The 9,530-nt window shown below is 38.9% G+C and overlaps 1 pseudogene; it reads left to right on the top strand.

Moving 5' to 3' along the window:
* Nucleotides 1-8,231: 8,231 nt before the first annotated feature.
* Nucleotides 8,232-9,118, top strand: LOC114118314 (olfactory receptor 4C5-like; annotated as a pseudogene).
* The last annotated feature ends 412 nt before the right edge of the window (nucleotides 9,119-9,530 follow it).

Raw genomic sequence — 9,530 nt, 5'->3', positions numbered from 1 at the left:
AAGAAATGCGTGGGTATATGCATATGTATAATCGCTTCACTTTGCTATACACCTGAAGCTAACACGACCTTGTGAACCATCTATACGCCAATAAAAATTTTAATAAAAAAATCACAGATGACACGAATAAACAAAACTGTAAGACAGAAACAGACTCAGAGACTTAGAGAACAGAGCTGTGGTTGCCAGGAGGGACAGTGGGTAGGGGAGGGAAGGAGCAGAATGGGAGTTCAGGATTAGCAGAGGCAAACTGTTATACACAGGATGGATAAACAAAGTCATACTATTTAGCACCAGGAACTATATTCAATATCTTGTGACAAGTCATATTGGAAAAGAATATATATATATATATATATATATATATATATATACATATATATATAGAGAGAGAGAGAGAGAGCCACTTTGCTGTACAGAAGAAATTAACACAATATTGTAAATCAACTAAATTTCAATCAAAAATTTTTAAAAGAATATCCATAGCTTTTTTTCTTAGCTATAACTGTGTCACACGCCTATCCCAAAGTTTATCACTAGAAAGGAGAAAAACAGTCATAATTACTTAAACTAATTCAGATTCACACTATGAACTGGGGTTGGACCACAGTTTCCCCAAACACATGGCCCCCTGGCACCAGAACAAAGGGAGCTTTGGTTGAAAGAAAGAAGATGAGAAGTAACTACTCTGTGGACAACTGTCTGCCATACCTAATACGCCTCTATTAATTACTCCCTTCTCACCCCTGTATCTATAGCTTTCTCTCTCCTTCCCTTCCCCCTCCCATTTCCCTTCCCTTCCTCCTTCCTCTTCTCTTCCTCTCTCCCAATTTCTCACCCTCCCTCGTCTCCTCTCTTTTAGTTCTTCCCATTGGCTTTAAATATGACCAACTTTCTCCCATTTTGAAAAACACTCATCTTCAATCCCATATCCCAAGATAGTACCTAAGTACCTAACTTGATTCTAATCAACCTATGAGGTACTATTCTTATCTCTGTATAAGATAGTGGAAACTGAGGCACAGAGAAGTTAAATAACTTACCCAAGATTATACAGCTTAACCAGGATTCAATAAATGATGATCAATAGTATTATAGTAGTGGAGAAATGCAAAATTTTCTCTCAACTTATCTCAGGAAATTTTTTATGCATAAAGCACTAATGGATAATTTTATATTCTATTTTTTGGTGTTACTCCCAATAACCCCTATTTATTTAAGCTGTCCTTAAGCTGTTTTGCAGGTTCTGATAAGTTCAGTGATAAGCTGAAATCTTACAGTAAATAGAATTGATTATCAATACCCAGGTTCGTGTCTTTGGTATATTATTTCTCTAGGACTCCACCATGTCCCATTGATATAGAGAATATCCCTGGTCCTAGGTATGAATATCTGCTCAGTCTTCCCTTCTACTCTGAAAGCATCAGGAAATTTCCAGAATGAAAACTCCCAACAGAGTGCTTAGGAAGACATCCCAGATGGGGGCCAAATGTGGAAAGGAAGATGGGAAATATTCTCTTTTCTCAATGGTCCTTTCTGATCAGTGCTACACAGGGGGTCTGTCTAAGGAATATGTCCTTCCTGCCGCTTGTGGTGAAAGCAAAGCCTTTAAATAATGCACAGCTGGTCTGAATCACCACCTCCTCCCCCACCAATCCCAGTGCATGAAACTCATCACGGAATCAATGTCCAGTGCCCTACAATAACCTAATTGTTAGAGCTCAAGCTTAGAAATTAGACCAGCTTGTATTTCAATCCAACATCTACTTATTAGCTTTTAGATCTTGGTCAAAAGATACTCAAAGTAAGCATCAATTTTCATTCACATAAAGTAGGGTTAATATATCCCACAAGGAGATTATGTGAGAATTAGATGAAATACCACATGTAACACTGTGATGTAAATACAGAGTGCTCAGTATCTGTCAGTTCTCATTGCATCCACATTTCCTGAATCTCCTACAACCTTTCTAGGACTCAGCTACACTGTCAGATTTTTTAGTGAGAGATGGCTGAACATCCATAGATTTCTGAACTATAACAACTTATGAATCAGTATTCAATACTTTAAAACTTAACTTTCCTTCTTTCTTAATTTCTGTATTAAGAAATTCTACCAACCAGACTCTACCAACCGTTAAGAATAAAGAAGCCATGTACGTGAGTTGAGAAAATTCTTTGCAGAAACTTGAATCAGTCAAGCTGTGTGCTCTGGTTTCCTATACAGAAAGTGACAACAGACACCAATGAGCTTTTGCTTTACACCAAGCACCGTTGTAAGCACTTTACATGTGCTAACTCATAGAAACCCCACAATATCCTGTGACAGGTACTCCTATTGCCCTCTTCTTTTTTTTTTTTTTTTTTATTTTTTTTTTTTTTTAGTTTTTTATTTTTTAAATTTTAAAATCTTTAATTCTTACATGCATTCCCAAACATGAACCCCCCTCCCACCTCCCTCCCATAACATCTTTCTGGGTCATCCCCATGCACCAGCCCCAAGCATGCTGCATCCTGTGTCAGACATAGACTGGCGATTCAATTCACATGATAGTATACATGTTAGAATGTCATTCTCCCAAATCATCCCACCCTCTCCCTCTCCCTCTGTGTCCAAAAGTCCGTTATACACATCTGTGTCTCTTTCCCTGTCTTGCATACAGGGTCGTCATTGCCATCTTCCTAAATTCCATATATATGTGTTAGTATACTGTATTGGTGTTTTTCTTTCTGGCTTACTTCACTCTGTATAATCGGCTCCAGTTTCATCCATCTCATCAGAACTGATTCAAATGAATTCTTTTTAATGTATTGCCCTCTTCTTACAAGTGTGAGAACTCAGGTATAAAGAAAGAGGCTGAGGAACTTGCCCAAGATCACACAGTTAGCAAACAGAAGAGGCAGCAAAACTCTTACAGTTAATCATGATTCACTATTCTATTACTAAAAGCAGTTTCTCTAGGCTGGCAGTTGCTCAGTCGTGCCTGACTCTTTGCAATCCCAAGGACTGTAGCCCCCTAGGCTCCTCTGTCCATGGAATTCTTACTGGATTGGGTTGCCATTCCCTTCTCCAGGGCACCTTCTCAACTCAAGGACTGAACCCAGATCCCCTGCATTGCAGGCAAATTCTTTACCATCTGAACTGCTCTAGCCTACATGCCTTTATCTACAGGGCATTAAATATTTCCACACGTTGTCTTCCTCAATCCCTCCTCCAACTCTGTGAGTGGAAGTGAAAGCGAAAGTGAAGTCGCTCAGTCATGTCCGACTCTTTGCGACCCCATGGACACCAGCCTCCTCCATCCGTGGGATTTTGTGAGACAGGTATGAATAAGGCTGTTTTGCTGATGGACAGGGAGGCCTGGCATGCTGCAGTTCATGGGGTTGCAAAGAGTTGGACACAACTGAGTGACTGAACTGAACTGAACTGATGAACACTAGGGAGCTCATGCATCCATTATCCCATGACTAGGACCTCTGTGCCTTGGGTCCCAGAGTCCAAGATCATTTCTAAACACAGTCAGAGGGGCTGCAAACCCAGCCCAGATGCCTGTCCCTCGTCTCCTTAATCACAGATGCCATGGCCACAAGAGAGAACGGATAAACTGGTGTGGCTGCCATCTTGGTTGAAGCTGCTAGTTCTAAACCTCTGGGAGTTGAGAGATCAGAGATTCCCTAACTCCTTGCACTCGAGTAATACTTATTTAAATATTTCCCTGTCACCACACTTGAAAGTGTTGGTAAAGATGAACCCAGGAAGACCATATAAGCGTAACCATCCCCAGATCACAGAAGCTGTGTGGTTTTGAGCCTCCAAAACATTTGGATCCAGACTCCTAGGAACCAAAGAAGATATCTATAGGCTGAGCAAAGGCTTAGTGAGAAAAAGATTTGAAAGAGCTATGCTCATAGAATTGCTACTTCTAATCAACTTTTATTTGTTGCTGATTTTATGGTGCTTGCAATTCCTATTTTTTCTACTTTAACAGTGTGCTATTTCGAGGGCTTTAAGTCAGGATAGATCTCAGGTCAAGTGGCTCTTTTTAATACACTTCCTCTGGGCACAAGAAAGACTGACAAATGGCATAAATGGAAATTTCCTCCAATGGTTAGGCTTTTTCCCATCACTTTCCTTTGAAGCCTAACACTTTGGAAGGTCGCAGAATAAAGAAATTTGTTATCTGAGCCAAGATGTGTGTGCCTCACTCACATAATGGTATGAGCCAATAAAGCAAACCTAAAACCCAGTCCATGAACTCAGCATTATTTAAGAATTCTCTTTCAGCAGTCATTTTCAAATCATTAAGTAAGGAAAAGGAAAATTCCATTTAAGACAAAAAGTGAATAAACTTTAAAGCAGCAGTTGTTGATAGGTCAATGATCGCTCTACAAGTAACACCTCATTGTGAAATGAGCATGTCACTTATTTCCCAAATGCATCTGAAGAGGTAAGTACAATCTGTGGTCTCTTGATCACGTTTTCTCAAGGTGATACCTTGTTGTTGCTGTTCAGTCACCATGTCCAACTCTTTGTGACCCCAGCGAGCACGCCAGTCTTCTCTGTCCTTCAACATCTCCCAGAAAGTGCCCAAGTTCATGTCCACTGAATGGGTGATGCCAACCATCTCATACTAGGGTATTCAAATTACAGGTGAGTTAGGTTTAAACACTTCGGTATTCATGCCTGGAGAATCCTGTGGACGGAGGAGCCTGGTGGGCTGCTGTCCATGGGGTCGCACAGAGTCGGACACGACTGAAGCAACTTAGCATGCATGCATGCATTGGAGAAGGAAATGGCAGCCCACTCCAGTGCTCTTGCCTGGAGAATCCCGGGGACAGAGGAGCCTGGCGGGCTGCCGTCTATGGGGTGGCACAGAGTCAGACACGACTGAAGCGACTTAGCAGCAGCAGCAGTAGGTTTAAACATCTCTTTTTACTGTCACAGATTTTTATAAATAGTGACCAACATACTGAGAAAAGGAGTCACACAGAATATTATCTCTTTTATTAAATTATTTTTCTTACTATAAAGGTAATATATTCTCTTTGTAGGAAATTCAGATCAGAAAAATTTAAAAAGAATACAAAATTTATCTTAAATCCATAATCCAAATAAGCATTACTAGTCTTTAGAGCATTTCTTTCAGGTATTTTTCTATGTTTATACCTCATTTTGGACCATTTAGATCATAATAAAGAAGTTGCCTGGTATCTTGTGCTTTCTACTTAATATTATGTTGGAAGAATTTTTTCACACCATTAGTTTTTTTGTAAATAACTTCAACGTTCACCTGATATTTCATAACTATAATTGGCTTAATTGTTCCTCTTTATGTAGACACTTGAATTGTTTTCAAAGTTTCATTATCATACAAAACATGAAATATAGCCTGCATGCACAGTTTTTGTCCATAATCTTTATACAGAATAGATTCCGAAGAATAAGGAGTACTGGATCAAGGGGCATGACCAATTAAAAAGCCCTTGTTATACAAAGGCAAACTTCTTTCCAGAATATTTTACATCAACACAGTACTAGTATAACTATCATAAAGTTTTGCTCATTTTCCAATGTAAAGTATTTCACTGTTTTTAAATTGCATTTCCTTGATGGCTTATGAAATAGGGATTTTTTTAAGGGATCTAATGTTCTTTTCTAAGAATTTTCTTTTCATTAAAAAGTTTTCTTAATTTTTATAATTGTGTAGGTAGAACTCTTTTGTAAAAACTACATCTATGATAATAGTTATCTATCATACTTGTTGCAAATAGTTTTCCAATGTGTTCTATACCTTTATGTAGTTAAATCTGTTAGCTTTATCCTAGTTTCTATAGCACTGAATTTTGCTTAAAATGCTCTTCCCCACCTAGAGATTAGATATATATATATTTGTTCTTTTGATTTTCTGTTTTTGAAGAAATCTGTTTTATTGAAAGTCTTTAATGCATGCTACCCTTTTTTCTCTATCTCTTTTTATTTTATTTGATGATGGCATAAAAGATAGGCTTTATTTGAAAAATATCTATTCAGTTGTTAAAAAATCTTTTATGAATTACACATAATATTTCTTCAAATTTTCTTTAAAAATAATGGCCTTTTACAGTTTGACCATACTTGCCTCTTATTGAGCTTATCTGCTTATTTATTTCATTCATATTTTTAAAACTCTAAAAAAATTTGAATTCATTTATAGTCTACTAGTTTTCTATTATTTAATATATTGATTTCTGCATTCAACTTTTTCTGAATACAATTAGTTGCTTTTCTAACCTCTTGAGTTGATTACTTAATTCACTTATTTTCTCTCATTTGTGTTCTTTCTAAATACTATAATTATCAAGTATTTCAAGGATAAGAATAATGATATTTCTGTTTCTTCACTTTTATACTCATCAACAATTTGGAGTATGTGGAAAGTTATGCATTTTACTTTTAGTATAGCATTTTGACCTATATGATAATAATATTCTTCAATTCCTCCATACTATCTGTTATTTTTCTCAATTTGTATATGAAAAGTTTAGGTGCAGTAAGAGTAAGGTGTGTACATAACATCACATAGCTGCTAATCAGTGAAAACGGAATTTAGAAATACCTGACTGCACAGAACACATACTGGAAAACAAATCATAGTGCTTTAGTTTCCTTACCTTAAAAGTACCTGTTTTCTAAAGAGATCTAGAGAATTTTTCATAGTCCTCCCTAAACTGAGCTTGATTTGTAAAATTCTTCTGAAACCTAAACATGATAAAAAATTCTCCAACTATAAAGAAAGCTGAGCGCCAAAGAATTGATGCTTTTCAACTGTGGTGTTGGAGAAGACTCTTGAGAGTCCCTTGGACTGCAAGGAGATCCAACCAGTCCATCCTAAAGGGGATCAGTCCTGGGTGTTCATTGGAAGGACTGATGTTGAAGCTGAAACTCCAATACTTTGGCCACCTAATGTGAAGAGCTGACTCATGGAAAAAACCTTGATGCTGGGAAAGATTGAGGGCAGGAGGAGAAGGGGACAACAGAAGATGAGATGGTTGGATGGCATCACTGACTCAATGAACATGGGTTTGGGTAGACTCCAGGTGGTGGTGATGGACAGGGAGGCCTGCGTGCTACAGTTTATGGGGCTGCAAAGAGTCAGACATGACTGAGCAGCTGAACTGAACTGAGTGACTCATAATGTTTCAAATAAATCTGGGGGATGTTGCGTTCAGTTCAGTTCAGTCGCATCATGCTATTTTATCCATTTCAGAATATTCGTTTTACTTCTTATGTGATGGTATCTTAGAAAGTTTGAATGTAATATAAATTCACAAAGCTTATTTGAATGTAATATAAATTCACAAATCTAACTGCCAGTTATACCTCGAAAGTGAAAGTACAGTTGCTGAGTCATGTCCAATTCTTTGTGAACCCATGGACTATAGCTCGCCAGGTTCCTCTGTCCATGGGATTCTCCAGATAGGAATACTGGAGTGTGCTGCCATTTCTTTCTCCAGGGGATCTTCCCCAGCCAGGGACTGAACCAGGATCTCCTGCATTGCAGGTGGATTCTTTACCACCTGAGCCACCAGGGAAGCCCTCAGTTATACCTTGTTAAGAAGTATACCTTAGGTAAAGAAGCTATACCTTACTGGAGCCTTAAGGATTCAATCAGTTCAGTTTTTTCTGAGGTGAGACTACATTACCCCTAATTTTGAGTTGAATTTACCTGATGTTTTATATTCACCCTGGAACTAGTTAAAAGTGAGAATAATAAATTCTGCAGCTTAACCTCATCAGCACAAGTGACTAGAGAGGGAAACACGGGAGTAAATACTCATGAACTCAAGCCTCTGCTCCATTGTACGGGTCCTCTTTTTATTCCTCTTTTCCTACAGGAGAAAATACATGAGCATTTGGGGGGGGGGGATACCCATCAACGTACAATTATAGAAAGATGCCTGGAATGTCAACAGTGATGAAACTGTGTTTGTGTATATGAATGTGTATGTGCATGTGTGTGTGAGTAGGGCTGTGTGTGTGAGAGAGAGAGAAGACAGTTATGTGTTCATTTTGTGGCTAATAACAATATGGCCCAAGTTTAAGTCTTGGGTTTATCTACTTCATGTTTTTATAAGTCTTACAGAAAGTAATTCTGAGAAAATTTACTGAGATTGGTCTAAATTGATCCTCACAATTGTAACCCCTGTGCTATTCTCAGAGAAATCAGTTATCTCAATGCCAGACTGGATTCATGGAGCAAATGAACAATGTGACGGAATTCCTCCTGCTTGGCCTGACACAGAACCCAGATGTACAGAAACTCTTGTTTGCTCTGTTTACCCTCATCTACTTTCTCACTGTGGCCAGCAACCTACTCATCACTGTGACAGTCACCACTAGCAGAGCCTGAGGTTCCCCCACGTATTTTTTTCCTGTCTTTCTTGTCCTTCATAGACCACTGCTGCTCTTCTACCATGGCCCCCCAGATGATATTTGACTTACTTGCTCAAATGAAAGCCATCTCCTTCAGTGGGTGTATGACTCAGCTCTTTGCAGAGCATTTCTTTGGAGAAGTTGAGATCCTCTTGCTCATGGTGATGGCCTATGACCACTTTGTGGCTATCTGCAAGCCACACAATGAACAGGCAAGTGCGTGGCCTCCTGGTAGCCATGCCTGGGGCTGGAGGATTTCTTCATGCTCTGATCCAAATTCTTTTTATAGTCTGGTTGCCCTTCTGTGGCCCCAGTGTCACTGACCATTTCATCTGTGACCTTTTCCCTCTGCTGAAACGCTCCTGCATGGACACTCACATCTGTGGTCTTTTTGTTGCTGCCAACAGTGGGCTGATGTGTATGCTCATCTCTTCTATTCTTATCACATCCTATGTGCTCATCCTTTGCTCTCTAGGAACACACAGCACTGCAGGACAGCAGAAAGCTCTCTCCACTTGCGCCTCCCATGTTACTGCAGTGGTCCTGTTCTTTGTACCCTGTATGTTTGCATACCTTCAGCCCATGATCATTTTCCCTATTGATAAAGTGGTGGCTGTATTTCATACCATGGTAACACCCATATTAAACCCTTTCATCTACACCCTCAGAAACTCAGAGGTGAAAAATGCCATGGAGAAGCTCTAGAGCCAAAGAGTAACCTTGGGTAACAACTTTTGTGAGTAGAGAAGATAAAACAAAATGTATTTATAGCTTAAGAACAAGTGTGACTAATAGGAAGGGTAATGATTTTGAAGTTAAAATGTGTGACTTTAAGGATATTATTCACCTCTTGCTTTCTGGACCCTTTCTGGTTCATCTTTCATAAAATGTCACAATTTGATTAAATGATGACTACAGCTTTTTAATTAGAAACTTCTTTGCTTCTATACATTGCTATTAATCAAGGGGATGGTGTTTTAAAAAATAATCACTTTTTAATTTTATTTTCTCAGGTTTTTATTTACTACACCGAGTCTTCGTGGTTGCACGCGGGCTTTGTCTGGTAGCAGCGAGTGAGGGCTTCTCTCTAGCTGAGGAGCTCGGGCTTCTCACTGCA

The sequence above is a fragment of the Ovis aries genome, chromosome 15 (genome assembly GCF_016772045.2).
Source record: "Ovis aries strain OAR_USU_Benz2616 breed Rambouillet chromosome 15, ARS-UI_Ramb_v3.0, whole genome shotgun sequence".
Taxonomy (NCBI): Eukaryota; Metazoa; Chordata; class Mammalia; order Artiodactyla; family Bovidae; genus Ovis; species Ovis aries.
Note: the sequence above shows the minus strand (reverse complement) of the source record. Positions and strands in the feature narration are given on the sequence as shown.